The sequence below is a fragment of the Nelumbo nucifera genome, chromosome 2 (genome assembly GCF_055504915.1).
Source record: "Nelumbo nucifera cultivar China Antique chromosome 2, China Antique-T2T, whole genome shotgun sequence".
NCBI classification, from domain to species: domain Eukaryota; kingdom Viridiplantae; phylum Streptophyta; class Magnoliopsida; order Proteales; family Nelumbonaceae; genus Nelumbo; species Nelumbo nucifera.
Genome location: NC_142650.1, coordinates 37,918,677 through 37,934,371, shown reverse-complemented (window position 1 = coordinate 37,934,371; position 15,695 = coordinate 37,918,677). Strand labels below are relative to the sequence as shown.

Here is a 15,695-nt window from a genome sequence, read left to right as displayed (position 1 = left end):
AAATGTAAAAAATAACATTTATAAAATAATAGTAATGAGAATTAATAACATAAAAAACAGCATATAATATTAATAATATATAAAAAATTAAATAAATGGTAATAATAATAATAATAATAATAATAATAATAATAATAATAATAATAATGATGATGATGATGATGATGATGATGATAAGTAAAAATATTTAAAATATTTTCAATAATATGATTAAAAATATCAAGAAAAGTAAATTATTATTAAAAAGAAGAATAAATTTGCACCAACCCAACTATTGGAGTTATCATTTGTTAATTTATATAAGTTATGGAGGTGGTAACATATTGCAATATTTTTCACCCTCAATCCTGCTAAGCATCCATTCATGTATGTATAGAAATGCTCAACCTCCTCTTTTGAAATAATATAAGAAAGTATATCAATATAATAAAAAAATAGGGGTTTTAACCGTTCAATCCACCCATAGGGTGAAGTTAGGATTTCTAGGAGTGGAATGAATAATGCCCGTGGATTGATGCCAAATTCATGGGCAAGATGTGGTTTATTGGGGGGGCTATTAGTAGACAAGGAGTGGGTTGCAATTCAATTTTCTAAGGGGGATTATAGTCCAAAAATCCCTAAAAAATAAAGATAGAAAACATAACATTCATAAGATAATACAACACCATAAACAAAGAAAGCATATCATCTTATGGAAAATAACTTTGTATAGCATCCTAATCAAATCTCAAATCAACCATGGAACAATGTTTGTGCTATTTCTTCACGTAATGCATGCATGAAGTTTTGATCTATTTGAATTCCCCATCTCCTCCATCACCTTCATCAATGTCCATGTCATCAGCTCCATTGTTACCTTGGACATCATGCCACTCATACTCTTGGAATAATTCATCATCAATGGCTTATTTTCTAAGAAAAATGTGTATCATAAAGCAGGTAATGGCAATATCCCATTAGACACTTGGTGGAAAAGGTGTCATCCTCTTTAGAATGGCAAAACGTGCTTTCAAAACCCCAAATTCCCTCTTAGTAACATTCATAAGCTTTGCATAAGATTGGTTAAACACTTCTTCTTTTATCCTAGCACAAGCACGAGAAAATTTGCTATCCAATACCATACATTACGATATAGGGTCATAGAGAAACATGTGTGCTTATATGTAGCATCACAAAGATAATAGTTACCTATACAAAAAAAAGGAAAGAATTAAAAACACAAAACTTATAAGTATGCTATGTTGTGTTTTATGGTGTCACTTTTCTAATTCATTTTCATTTCTTACGAGGAGGGAATGGGAAATTGTTATTTGGGTTGTATGCAACTTGATTAAACACTCATGAATCATGTGCAGACCCTTCCCATCCAACAAATACAAAGGTGAACACCATGTTAAAGTCACACACTGCCAATCCATTATGGTAGCAATCTTTTCCTCCTCACCCCCTATATGGCATTTGCTTTATGGGGGAACAACAACATAGACAAGAGTACCATAAAGGGCATCAATCACTCCCTAGCAAAGGTAATGAACTATAGTTAATATAACATCACCAAGATACTTAGGGTTTAACAACTTATTGATAACTTTTTACCTTAAATATGTGTCGTAGCCTTTTATGGTGGCCTGGAATACCTAGGTTAAGGTTCCAAGTTGTTGGAACAATCATCTCTTGAGCAAATAACGAGCAAATAACATCATAGCTTCCAACACTTCATGAAAATACTTATGGTCTTATGGACAGTATCAAGAGAGCGTTGGAATCTACACGTGATGACGGAGAATCTTCATTGTGATTCACACAAATGAGGAACATAGTCATTTTTTCTTCGACCAAGATAAAACGACTATCTTTTAACCACCCCCTCTCACGAAAATGATAGCAAAGATGGACATATGCATCCACAAACATTCTCATAAGGTCTTTCGTTTGTCAATCTCTCCCTATCAATATTTTTTTTTCTTTGTATGTATGCACTCCCACTGAGAGCAAATTCATTATTCGGTAAACTCCAGATTGGGTTTTGTTGTTTCATTTGTTGTAACAATAATACTAAAAGAAGGACCAATAACATTTCCTCCATTTCATTTATCAACATTTGGCTTTATAAAATGCATGTATATTATATATATTAAACACAAGCCATCAAATAACAATAATTCCCAAAGAACAACCATTCCTAAATAATAAGCCATCAATAAATTGAAACACAAATAAAGGTCTTGGCATGTCAACAATCATACCTAAAACAAAAATCAAACAAATTCCAACATGTCACCATCCAAATTAGAATAACAACCAAAGTTCTAACAATCATCCTAAAAAAAAAAAAAAAAAAGACAATCATAATTCCAGCATGTCACCATCCAAAAAACAACCACTATTCTTATCCCCATCTCTCTTTAGAGAGCAATTCTAACCACATAGTCATTGCCAGCTCATTTGTTGTCTTACACCACCTCATCCATTCCTTATGAGTTTCTATACTAGCAGAAAATAGTAGAGATTCCTTGCAATAGAGTGGATTAGAACAATTCCTTCCAATTTCATCATGCATTCACTCACAGAATGCCCACTGTGTCTCGTTTCTATCATGTCAAGGACCCAGATATTTGCTCCATTATATCTTCTTGATTTTTCTTTGGTTTCTTCTTGGGGGGGGGGGGGGGGGGGTTCTATGTGTAAAGCATCTTAGATGGTTGTTGATTATGTTGTGTTAAAGGTGACATCTCTTCACCAAGAAAAGGGGGATTGCCTTCTAATTCGTGACCATTTGTAGAAGAAGAAACACAATTTTAGTAGCTTTTTTCAATATTGAGCATGGACCTCTTGTTGGTTGGACCCCACCCCACTTCCCCTGCTACACAAGCTCCATCGTATAATGCTTTGAAATTCCAGACCTTAGTTGCTAAAAACAGCACCTTTTGGATGCGTCTAATTTCAAACAAAATGATTGTTACAAAACCACCCATTGTCATAATAATAAGATAATGCATATAATTTATACTATATTTTGGATTTTACTTTGATGTATTCTTCCCACTGGTCGTTGGTCCAATTCATTGTTCCACTTACTGGGTCAAATCCACTCCCAATAGTGTTAATCATTGAAACTCATGCTTGGTATTTTAAACTGATGTAATCATAACGATTCTTGAATTGTTTCTGTCGAAAATGTATGTTAAATTCATTCTTTATTGCTTCCTCTATGACAGTCCAAGATTCGTTCTTTAAAGACCCTCCAGTCTTCCAACTCTGTTAACCTCACTAATGCAAGCATCAAGAAAAAATTTCACTAGTTTTGGGTCTTTCCAAGATGCTCTACCTGGTTCCTTTGGTTCCATCCTAGCATTATAATAGTCACAGTAAGTAAATAAATAAATGGAGAATATAATATTTGTTCCTAGAGCTAAAACAACACATTCATGCAACTAAAAATTCAAAATGCATCCATAGGCCATAGCATCAAGGTCAACTATCATGAATTTCAATTAAAACTTCAAATTGACATAAAATACAACTATTCAATGATTTTACAAGGGTAATACTTGAAGCAAGTTAACATAAAATACAACTATTCAATTATTTTACAATGGTTTGACCTCTAGTAGCTGTTAATTTACCATGCACACATCAAAACCTTCTAACCAGATAGAATTTGATTCACATGCACACACCAAAAACCTTTAACAATTTAGAATTTGATTCATATGCACACACCAAAAACTTCTAATAATATAGAATTTGATCCACCACTGTGTTTTTTATATTCAACACCCTTTACCTATGGATTTTTTGACTGATCAAGAATCATGGTGAGTCTTTATGTTTTGATTGTTTCTTGCATAAGTACACAATTTACTTGGTAATCAAGGGTTCATTACAATCTAATTTTATATAAATGATTTTCTCAGTTTATATATACGGTTTGCACCACAATTGTTTACATGATAAAAGAATCTCACAAGTAGCCAAATACATGTGCTTCACACGGGGGTACTAAAGAGGAGCACAATCAAGAAGAGACTTTATCGGATTGCTAGTCTTGATTGGAATTTCACACTTTCAAGTGGCTGAAAAGAGAGAAAGATAATATATAAAAGTTTACACTCATCTGAAACTATAAGAAAGTTTTAGATATAAAATGATATTTCGTCAAGTTATTTCCCTCTTCTTACAAGGAAAAAAAAAAACTCTAATTGCTAAATAGTGCCCATTGAATTTAAACTAATTTCTTTAAGAGTATGTAGTTTAAGGTCGCAATAGTGCCCCCATCTGTGTCAATGAACTGCTGCTCTGGCCCTTAACTCAAAATTTAAGAATGTGTTATGGACTCAATAAAAGTAAAAACTAATGATATTGAGTGTTTCAAATTCACACTAAAGTTTTGTAGATGTTAGATTTTGGCTCACTTATGTTTTTCTCTCATCCACTACCATTGGTCATTTGGCCAGCCCTTACACTGCCAGCATTGAAATAATGAACATGTGTTTTAAATGTAAGGCAATGCCCAACGTGCAAAACCTTTTGACATACTCCTAAAAAACAACTAGTGCTCAAAAGAAATTACAAGGAAAAATCCAAAAATCAATCCCACATGTTAGAATTCTGAAAGACATTGTCAACACACATGCATGCTTGTGTTTTCATGTGTATGCTACCTTCAACCTTAAAATTCCTAATAAGCTCTAACTGCATTATAAGATGAATGTTGTAGACATGCAAAGAGCTTAAAACAAGGGATTAAGATATTACAATTCCAATCATAACTCCAAAGTAATCTAACCAAATTCAACCCATTGACAACCTTTGATATCAGTAAACAAGTATTCTAATACCAATATATATATATATATATATAAATGGAAGGGGAAAGGAATCCCATGAAAGTGGAGGCCCCATGACAGATGTCCTCTGTTGCTCATTTGAAAAGTTTTATTGGAAAAGTATGGATTTTAATGAGCAACAGTATCCCCTTCCATAAAGCAATATTACAATGAAAGACAATGGGGTTTTGTTGAGAAGAAATAGGGGTGTTTGTTTCTTCTTGGGAATTTATAAATAATAGTATAATGAACAATGGGGAAGAAACATGATAATTTGTAAATAACATTAAAACAAACAATGGAAAAGAAAGGCAATGATTTATAAATAAAGCAGTAAAGCAAACTGAGAAATTTCTGAAAAGAAACAAAAGCGCTGTTAAATAATAGTATAATGAAAGACAATAATATAACGAACAAAATGATAAACACACCTTTGTATAAGAAATCCACCGAGCGTTGCTTTGATTGATCTGCAATGGAGGTATTTGCAAGACACCGGTGAAACAATGAAAAAAAGAGGGGTTGGAAGAATGATGTAAGAAGATTGGTATAGTGTAATAAATAACCCACCTCTTTCTTTTTTCAAGCTTGAATGCTGATGGAGTTCGCTGGTTGTCGCTGAGTTTAGCAATGGAGGAACAATAGTGAAAATCCAAAAAGGGTTTTAAGGTTGTATTGAGAATGTGGAGTAGTTTTTGATTTTTCAAAATATTAATGGGAAAACATCGGAAATCCTATTTCATGCTCTACCTCAGAACACACTCAGAGGTAGCTCACCATCTGAACAAATCGGAGGTATATTTAGTGTTCGGTGGCTCCATTCGGAGGTGCAGCCGAACGACCACCGAGCGCTGAAAAGCGAGCAAAAATTTTTTTCATAATTTTATTCACTAAAAACAAGCAATAAGTTTTTCAGTTCAGCAACTTCAGCTCAACCTTTTGGGCAATCGAGTGAGCAACACTATTTACAGGACTACGAATATAACTAAATGAAATAGAGTCAAAAGAAGATAAAAATGACTTAATCAAATCTAGTTGAGCTGCACAACACAAAGGAAGCAACTGATCATCCTCATGGAGAGTAGTGATTACATTTTGAGAGTCCGAGTTCAACAGCAACAACCAACCTTGATGCTTAGCAAAAGATAGTGTTGAATACACAATACCTAATTCAGCTTTTGTTCTTAATCATACCCAAAAAGCTACCTATTTATTGCAATAAATTTATCACCATTAAAAACAAAAAAGCCAAAGGTTCCTTGCACATCATTAGGAATACCTGCATTGCACTGAATGATTAAGTAGTTTAAGTCCCACTTGCCTTACTTGGGGACCTAATCTATTCTTTTCATTATCTAATTTAAAAGGAAACATCACTCTTGCAATTGGTAAAACAATCTGAGAAAACTGATTCAGAAGCCACTCACAAGAGCAATTTGTAAAAATGACCAAGTCGGGTCATGACCCAAATTGTGACCCTTAATAGTGGCCATAATCCAGGTCATTACAAATTTAAGAATAATCCCCACATTATCTTGTTGGAAATGAATTAGAGACCTCCCACAATCACCCCATAATTGTTGATGTGTGTTTAAATTTTAATTTCAATTTCAAGTTTAATTGAATAGTGGAGATGATTTAAGACAGGTGATGGGATTTGGAGAGATTTTCTCTCAACTAAATAAGGAAGTTCATTGATAGATGAATTGATCGAAAGGAAAGAAATAAATGGAAAGATTTTCCATTTATTCTAGCCAATCAGCTTATTCATATGGGAAATGTTCAAGAGAGGCCCCTATCACTAATCGTGAAAGCTCTAGATTGGTAACACAATAGAAGCAATGAATGAATTCCACACTATCATAGATAGCTAGGTTGGTTGTATTATATAAACTATAGAGTTCTACAAGAGTAGAAGTCTATACAAACATGGGAGACTGTACAAGTCATCTGTAATATGGTTACATGAGATAAGGATGATATGAGACAAAGATAAAGGAGATTTTAATTCGGTTGATACCCCCTCTTCAAGCTAAGCAATGGGAGTAGCTACCCAAAGCTTGTGCTGATGAACATCAAATTGAGAGAAACCAAATGGCTTGGTGAGGATATCGACTACTTGGTCTTAAGAAGAGATGCATCGAACACATAGGTGTTTCTTGAAGACTTGATCATGCACAAAGTGAACATCAATCTCTATATGCTTGGAGCGAGCGTGGAACATTGGATTAGAAGATAGATAGGCGGCACCAATATTGTCACACCAGATCGTAGAAGGATTAGAGAGAGGGAGACTGAGCCCTGAGAACAAAGAACAAAGCCAAAGTAACTCAGTAGTAGCAGAGGCCACGTTGTGATAGTCCACTTCAATGCTTTAACGTGAGACAGCAGTTTGCTTCTTATAGCACCATGAGACAAGGTTATCACCAAGGTAAATGCAAAACCAGTTTGAGATTTTCTATCATCAGGATTCCCAGCCTAATCAACGTTTGATAGCGGCCCAATGATCAGTGGTGGGAGAGTGCATGAACTAGCAAACAAGGTTGACAGTGTAGGAAATATCTAGCCTAGTAAATGATAAGTACTGCAAGGCTCCAACTGTTTGACGAAAGAGAATTGCATCAGGGAGTGTTGTGCCAGAAAATTTACTGAGAGAGGTGCCTATATCTGCAAGTGTACTAACATGTTTAAGCCCATCCAAATTAGTACAAGAGAGCATATTGGTAATGTACTCACGCCAAGAGAGAAATAAACCATTCTTGGAACCAGTGGCCTCAATACCAAGGAAGTGGACCTAATCATGGGCCGGGTATCTCAACAGCCCAGCCCTGTCTAACCTGGCCTGGCCTGGCTGCAATTAGGCTTGGACATATTATTAGGCCCGTGAGGCCAGGCTTGAGCCCAATTATTTAAGCCCGACTTAATTTTGGGCCGGGCTTGGGATTTTACAAAAAAGCTCGACCCAGCTCGACAATAATTTAAATACTAATATATATAGATATATATATATATATTAAAAATATAATAATATATTTTTTCTAACCCTAAGTTTCCTAACTCATTTGAATCAACAATCTTTCACTCTTCCTCATCCCTGTTTTGTTCGAACGAACTAAACTTCTTCCCTTTCACAGTGGCAACCGGCGGTAGTTTATGTATCTTCTATACTATATGCGGCAAGCTGGTGACGGTGTCTCTCTGAGCTCCGGCTCTAAGTAATTAGCATCCTCCCACCGTCCCCATTTCTCTGAGCTTTTGAGTCCAGACTCCAAAGTCCAAAGTAGCAACGTCCCTAGTGGTCAGCGACATCTATAGCAGCAAGTCAACAATCAACTTAAGCTCCGACTCCAAGTACTCAACGGCGTCCCAATTTCTTCGAGCTTTGGGTCCAAACTTCAGAGTAGAGGCATCCCCAACACTCCCCAACAATGGCTGACGACATCTACAGCAGCAAGCCAACAAGTAACAACCACTGAACTCCATCTCCAAACTCTCTCTCTGGTTCCCCAATGCCCGACCCTTCCTATAGCAAATCGGCAATCTTTGGATCTAAAATGTAACTGTCTCGAATCATCTCTCGGGCTTTGGGCTCGAGCTTGGGCCTCGGTCTTTTATCAGGGTTAGGCTTGGGCTTACGATTTAGGCCCGATGGTCGGATCGGGCCTCAATATATTGTGTTGATACCAAGTGAAAGCCCGGCCCAGCCCGACCCATGACTAATAGCTGTAGAAAAGGAACTAGTGAAAATAATATCATCAACATAGACAATGACGAAAACAAAGGCATTAAAGGAATGCACCACAAAGAAAGAGGAATTTGAAATAGCCCCCTTGAAGCCAATGAAGAGAAGGAATGAGCTCAACTTTTGGCACCAAGCGTGAGGGGCATGCTTTAACCCATACAATGATTTCTTCAAATTGCAAACATGAGTATGGAATGTAGGATTGATGAAGTCTAGGGGTTGATACATGAAAACATTCTCAGAGAGGTCACCATGAAGGAAGGAATTTTGGACATCAAGTTGCTTGATGGATCAATTGCGAGAGACAACAATGTTGAGAACAACCTAGACTATAGTTGGTTTCACAATGGGACTAAATGTTTCATCATAATCAAACCCATTTTGCTGATTGAAGCCTTTGAAAACAAGGTGTACCTTATAGCGCTCAATAGAGCCACTTGCATCCAAGTATATTAGAAGCAAAACAATGAGGAACCAATTCCCATGTATAATTACGATGAAGAACTGAAATCTCTTAGGCCATTGCAAACTACCAATGGGGGTACCGTGTGGCTTCTGTGAAGGTCAAAAGGCTTAGTAGGGTGAAGAGGGAAAGGCTGTTTAGTGGTTGTGTGAGCTTGGGACTGTAATATTTTAAGTCTGTGTTTGACGATACCAGCCTTGGAGCGGGTGGTCATAGGGTGGAAATTAGTGGGTGGGGGGGAGGTGATGGTGGGGAGTTCAATTCTAAAGGAGAGGAGGTGAAAGGCGAGGGACTAGGAGAAGACAAGGAGGGTGATAAAGTAGGTTGGTCATTGAAAATAATTGGGGAGGGAGGAGAGGTAGTAGCTAGGTTGTCGTAGGTGGATTGCAGAATAGGTGGTGGGCCAAGTTGAAGCAATAGCTGAGAAGAGGATTGAGACAAGAAAGGGGGAGATGGTTGGTTCATGAACATGTTGGCAACTTAGTCCTACAATCTAATTGACTCATGTGGTAGTTTGAAAACACATTGATAGTTGTGTCCATGAACATGTAAGGGTGAGCAAATGGGTAGGTTCTACCCGGAACCGAATGGAACCGACCTCGAACTGGCCTTGAATCAACCTTACCCAATTTATTACAAGGTAGGGTCTGGTTTCAAATTCTTGGAACCAACCCCCACCCAGGCCGGTTCCAAGGTCTAGGGGTTTACTCTACCCAAACCAACCCGATGAATCAGCCTTCGTTGTCCTTGGTAGAACTGACCTTGTTGTAACCTAACTCAGAACCAAAATTTCCTTGAAATAAACTCTATGATACTTTTGAGGATGTTAAGATTTGAACCCAAGCATTCATTGTTACAAAGGCCATGGTCTCATTTGACCATTGAGTTACTTAAGTGATTTTGATCATTTGTTTTCATTTTAATATTTGAATGGGTACAATAAGTAGTGTGAAAGGTAATATTTACAAATTTTAAATTTAATTTATAAGTTTTTAACCATGTAATGATAATCCACATATTAAGTTATCCAATTTATTCAATAAAGGTAATATAAGTTTTAAACTATATATTATATTTATTAAAGATCAAGTTTTTGAAAAACATGCATTTTTTGTGAAGGGGGAGAGTAAAGAAAGTACAGGTTTCATGGGTAGACCCTGGAACTGACCCTGAAACCACCAAGGCCAGAACCAACCTTTACAGTGTAGGTTTCATTTCCAAAAACTTGGAATAAGGGTCGGTTCCAGGTTCTACCAAGGAACCAAACAGAACTAGTCCATGTTCACCCCTATGAACATGTTTTGGAAGACTCTATAGGTAATAGTTTCATTACAACCGTGGAGGAACATAAGAACCCTGAAGCTCTCGAGGTGGTTTATGGGGTCTCCTATGTTGTTATAGGTCTCTATGTTTGGCATCTTGAAATTGAGCGAGAGTGGTTCATCTTGGATGTTTGTGATAAACGGAGGGTCCTTTGATAATTTCTGTCTGAAGTTGAGCTACGACCATCCTTCCTTGATCACTGAAATGCGAGATCGCATGTCTTTGAACTCTTTGTCGAAGTTTGGTTTTCAAATCCTAACCAAGTTAGTCCTAATCCTCAAGACTACCAATGTGAGGTTCTGATTGGACACCCCCTCGATGAATCCCAAGCATCATCTTGTGGCAGCTAGTGTTATTACATAGGTTGTTGCTTATTGTAGACATCTAGATGATGGACTCAATGACCAGGGGACCGAGGATGCTGATTGTTTAAGGGTGGTCAATCTCATCAATTACCAAGGTGGTTAGGTTGGCTAATCAAGTAGGGGTGATCATGGGCCGAGCCAGGCTTAACACAAATGATAAGGGCTTTAAGCTAGGCCTGATCTCGGCCATCCGCACCCCAAGCCTAGATTGCATGCTAAGCCCAACCTTACATGGGCCCGAGCCAGGTTTAACACTAATGATAAGGGCTTTAAGCTAGGCCTGATCTCGGCCCATCCGCACCCCAGGCCTAGATTGCATGCTAAGCCCAACCTTATATGGGCCCGAGCCAGGCATGCGAGCTTTCTAGTTCTAATGATTAATGACTTTATGTCCATGACATCAAATAATAAAAATTTAATTATTTAAATATTTTAAATTAAATAACATGTAAGTGCAATGCATACAAAAAAAAATTACACAAGCCAAAGTTAAATTAGGCATAGTTAGTCTTTAGGCCTATGGCACAAAAAAATAAGGCATGGGCCTCATTTAATTGTGAGGCTTAATTTGGCTTGGGTTACCAATCCTTTTATATATGAAGGCAAGTTCTTCATTCCCATTCTTGAGCAATATAGGACTTGGATCAACACTAAATAATTAGTGCAACCATTGAGTATTTTCCTGAGTCCCACATTGCTTAAGGAATGAGAGTGAAGGCTTTTCCTTCATCTATATAAAGCCTTAGGTGGCCAATTCTCATACTTGAATTGACTAAAGTGTTGTTGACATATGTGTTGACACGTTTTAATTCATAGTATAAATTCATATGTTAAAATAAAACTTAAAACTTTTATATTATACTTTATATAAAATAATAAACATTTGATATAAAATAATATATATATATATATATATATAATTTTGTATATATAACATATGAAATATAATATACATATTATAAATATAAAAATATTTATATATTATATTATACTGTGGGCCAAGTAGGCCCAAGTTGGCTTGAAGTATTAGACCCAAGCCCGGCCTAAAAACTTTTGGGCTTGATGTGGTCCCAGGCCTGGGCCAATCCTATACACAAAAAACTAGTCCCATGCCCAAATATTTATAGGTTGGGTTGGGCTAGGCCAAGAATGATCACCCCTATAGCTAGGGGTTCTAGGTCTTGATTATGCTAATGCACTCCACGATCGCGAGCCAATAGGGTTAGGAGATCTTCAACCCGACGCTGGAGTCTCTAGAATTGCTCATGCATGATGGGCTGGTTCTCCTATGCTAGTTATGGAGGGTTTGGTGGTGATCGATTTTCTGGTCGGTTCTTTGCAGATAATGAGACCTGCTGAGAGTGGAACAGGGCTTGTAAATCCCTATGGGTGTAAGTGCAATTCTTTAGACGCATGTTCTTTAAGATTTTCTAATCGGTTACTACTAATAGCGCCAATATGTTATAATACGAAATCAAGCAACAAATGAAGGAGAAATGAAGTCGAGAACCGAACAATCCAAGGAGATTGTATGAACAGAGTTGTTTCTAAAGGCACCTATAAGAAAAGTAGAGAATCAAGAGATGTGTCCTCAGGAGAGATCTCTCTAATGCTTAAGTCAATAAATGTATGAACAAGGAGGTTAGGTAAGCAAGGAAAGCGAAAAGATGAGGCCTATAGTCTGCATACCTTTCTTAGGGGTGTCTTACCTCTAATTATAGAGGAGGAGCCATGCTTGTTTTGAAGTTCTAGTCCTACTAGGAGGTGGATACTAGGCCCAACCCAAGCTCCTCGATGGTTGCCCTTATCAGGATCTAGCCGCGTTAAAGGATTCTAAGTGAGGCCGGTTGCTCAGGTTGACAGTTGGGCTGGTTCATGCCATTTGAGAGTTCCTTTAAGTATTTTGTCCAAGGACACATGGCAACTTGGTATGGGGTCATGCAAATGGGCCTTTTCAATTTCATTTATTATTAATTAGTTTATTAAATACTTAACCAATCTCCTTCCTATGGGTAAAATGATTAATTGTTATTTATTAGAACTCAACATCCAAATTTCAGAACAATGTTCCCAACATTCAAATATTAACAACCAAAAAAGTCACTAGCTCTAATGTACCACTAAAGGCAATTATTGTAGTTTTAGATGTCGGACTCCGATGCAAATAAATAGGCCTTAAAGGAGAGAATATTCTTCATGATACTTAAATTAGAGCACTCATCTAATAAAGTGTTTTTTAACCCACTTAACTAATTAAAATTACTGTACCAATTGGTTGGTGGCCCAATTGATATGTTCACTACTTCATTACAACGGAGACCAAGGATCTATTCCTGTTGCAACCAGGGTTGGGAAGTTTAAGGGGATGGTGGATGGGCTACCTCATTGTGTAGCCCACTAAATAAAATAAAATTTCCATTGTTTAATGCTTTTAACCATTTGTAATGCCTTTCATTGGTAGTGTTGGAGGTTTATGGTTACTATTTGTCATTCTTCATAGCATATCACTACTAATACTATATCTCAATTTCATTGTATTTAGCATTTAGCTTGTGTTTATGGCTCTCCTTACCATGTCTTGGTCATAACTAATTTTTTGAGGCTCCACAAATCTCCCTTCGGCAACCATCAATGATTTTAATTCCTTATCACAATATCACACCTCAATGAAAAGTGGAGTGACTTAGCAGATACAACTCAATCCTTTGGTGGACCTTAGCTTCATGGGCCCATTCTATACATGGACAAATAAAAGGGAGTTTTGCACCCTTGTTAAGGAACATTAGGTTAAGCTTTCATTATTGTTGATATATTGGGTTTCTCTTTTCCTAGAGGCACATAATAATCACATTCTTTCTATAGTTAGTGACCATTGTCCAATCCTTCTATCCTTATTCCATGAAGGCATAAGATGCTAATCTATTAGGAGTCGACTATCCATAAACCTATAGTTGACTACCCATGACAGCTAAGGCTAGTGTTGTAGAGATACTATTCAGTAGTCGACTATCCTTAGCAGCCAATGCCAGTATTTAAATGCGTAATGTTCAGTATTCGACTACAGTAAATCATAAATCGACTATGTCTCATAGTTGAGATAGGGATTAAGTTACTAGTTAATTGTTAAAGAAAAAAGATTCTTCCCTACGATTGGTAGTTGACCTAGCTTGTGCTAGTCAACTACATATAGAAAAAATTGACTATTTGAAGGCATAACGACTAATACCTCTTACGGTCTACCTTTAATCTTATTGGGAACTTGCTCTAAACATTTCCAATTATAAGATAATCCCTTTCTAACGGATCTATAATGGGCATATACTCTCTTTCACTATAAATTAATGGCTTTGGCTTAAAAAACAACAAGAACTTAATCAATGTTTATTTGCTAAGAAAAGAGAGCATACTGTGAGCAAGAGTCCTTAAAGAGAGAAGAGTTTTCTATACTAAATTAGTTTATAATGAGAAAAACTAAGTAGCCTTATTACCTTAATTGTTTCTCAGAATGATTTTTTGAATTTCTTCAAGAGTTTAAGCCTATTGCATTATGCATACCCTTGCATTGACATAGCTTATTGCTTTGTATTTGTTATTATTAGCAGTTTTAGAGGCATTTCTATTGTATTTCTACATACATTGTTACTAGTTTTATGCACTTGCATTTGCATGTAGCAATATCAAATGATGATGACGATAATAATATTTCAATGTTTTTATTAGAATTCATGGAACAAAGAAAAGTGATCAAAAGCATGATGTACTAGTGGATATATTGTCTTTCAACTCAAAGACCTGACTTCCATGGTTTTAAAAGGCTATTGAGGCAAGGCCGACCAAAACAGCTTGGCCTCAATAGCCTTTCTCTCCATTTCCAAGGCTTAGGCCTTGAGTTGTTCGAGGCCTAAGGCTTAAATAAGGACATTTTTTGGGAATATTGTTAATGGGGGTTACTATTAAATAATTAAATGATAAAATTTTCAAGGGTATAGTAATCTACTCAACTTTAGCTTTGTGTCATTGAGGAGTCCACAACCTCCTTAATGTATTCACTAAAGGACAAAGCAATAAGCTTTTTTAATTCAACATATTCAACTATTATCAAATGACCCCCAAGTTACCTCATCCAAATAACTTCTTTATGGACTATACAGTTAAAATTAAAAGTCTAAAACAAACCAACAGAATTTTTCAAAGCAATTTTTTATCAATAATGGAGCTACAAAGAATAAACCAACCTTGATGCTTTTAGACCACAATGAGAAAAAAAAACCGAGGAAAAAAGTATTAGAGGAAATGTAACATGAAAAAATAATAATAAGTTTGGCACTTTGGGTATATGATTATTTTATTTAATAAAAAAAATTGTTACCTTGGTCCCTATATCAAGTCAAATTAAGGTTGGGTCAAGTAGTGTAAATCTAACAAAAACTTATCTTTGCTTCATTTGTTTTTTCCAATAAGCATAAATACATAGTTTATAATTTCTTTTTTTGTTTGAGGCTTACATCTCAAAATGCCTTGAGGCTTAGGCCTTGCCCCTTTCACACCCAGCCCCCTCGCCTCCACCTTTAACCTTTTAAAACTTTTCTAACTTTAAATGTTCTTATAGTTTCTATCAATGTTTTCAACATGTGGTTGAACCATAGAGTTGGATTTATTAGTTTGTCAATTGGATACATTTTTTCAGTATGTTTTAACCTAAACCACTTTATTGCAAAATAAAAAATAATAATAAGACTTGGTCAACAACCAAATGACCATACTAGTTGAACTACTAACCTATTTAACCAGGAAAATGGGCTATGTTTTTTTTTTCTTGCATTTATAGGCATTTCTATCTTTACTAACAATAATTCTCATTTTTTTTAAACACGTTTTGTTTAATGAAGAATATATAATATTAATGCATGTTTAATTTTTCTAACATATTTATAAAATATTTTATATTTTATATTTTATATTTTATATTTTAT

The 15,695-nt window shown here is 36.0% G+C and overlaps 1 long non-coding RNA gene across 2 annotated transcripts; it reads right to left on the bottom strand.

Annotated features, from left to right (window-relative positions):
• Positions 1-547: 547 nt before the first annotated feature.
• LOC104599105 (uncharacterized) lies at positions 548-5,811 on the bottom strand. Of its 2 annotated transcripts, none has more exons than XR_735469.3 (3): positions 5,400-5,811; positions 5,261-5,299; positions 548-1,188 (listed from the first exon to the last, which is right to left on the bottom strand). It is a non-coding gene; the product is annotated as an uncharacterized LOC104599105 (long non-coding RNA). The 2 variants fall into 2 exon arrangements; XR_735470.3 differs by lacking the exon at positions 548-1,188 and adding an exon at positions 2,253-3,348 and having other exon boundaries at positions 5,400-5,801.
• Positions 5,812-15,695: the final 9,884 nt, after the last annotated feature.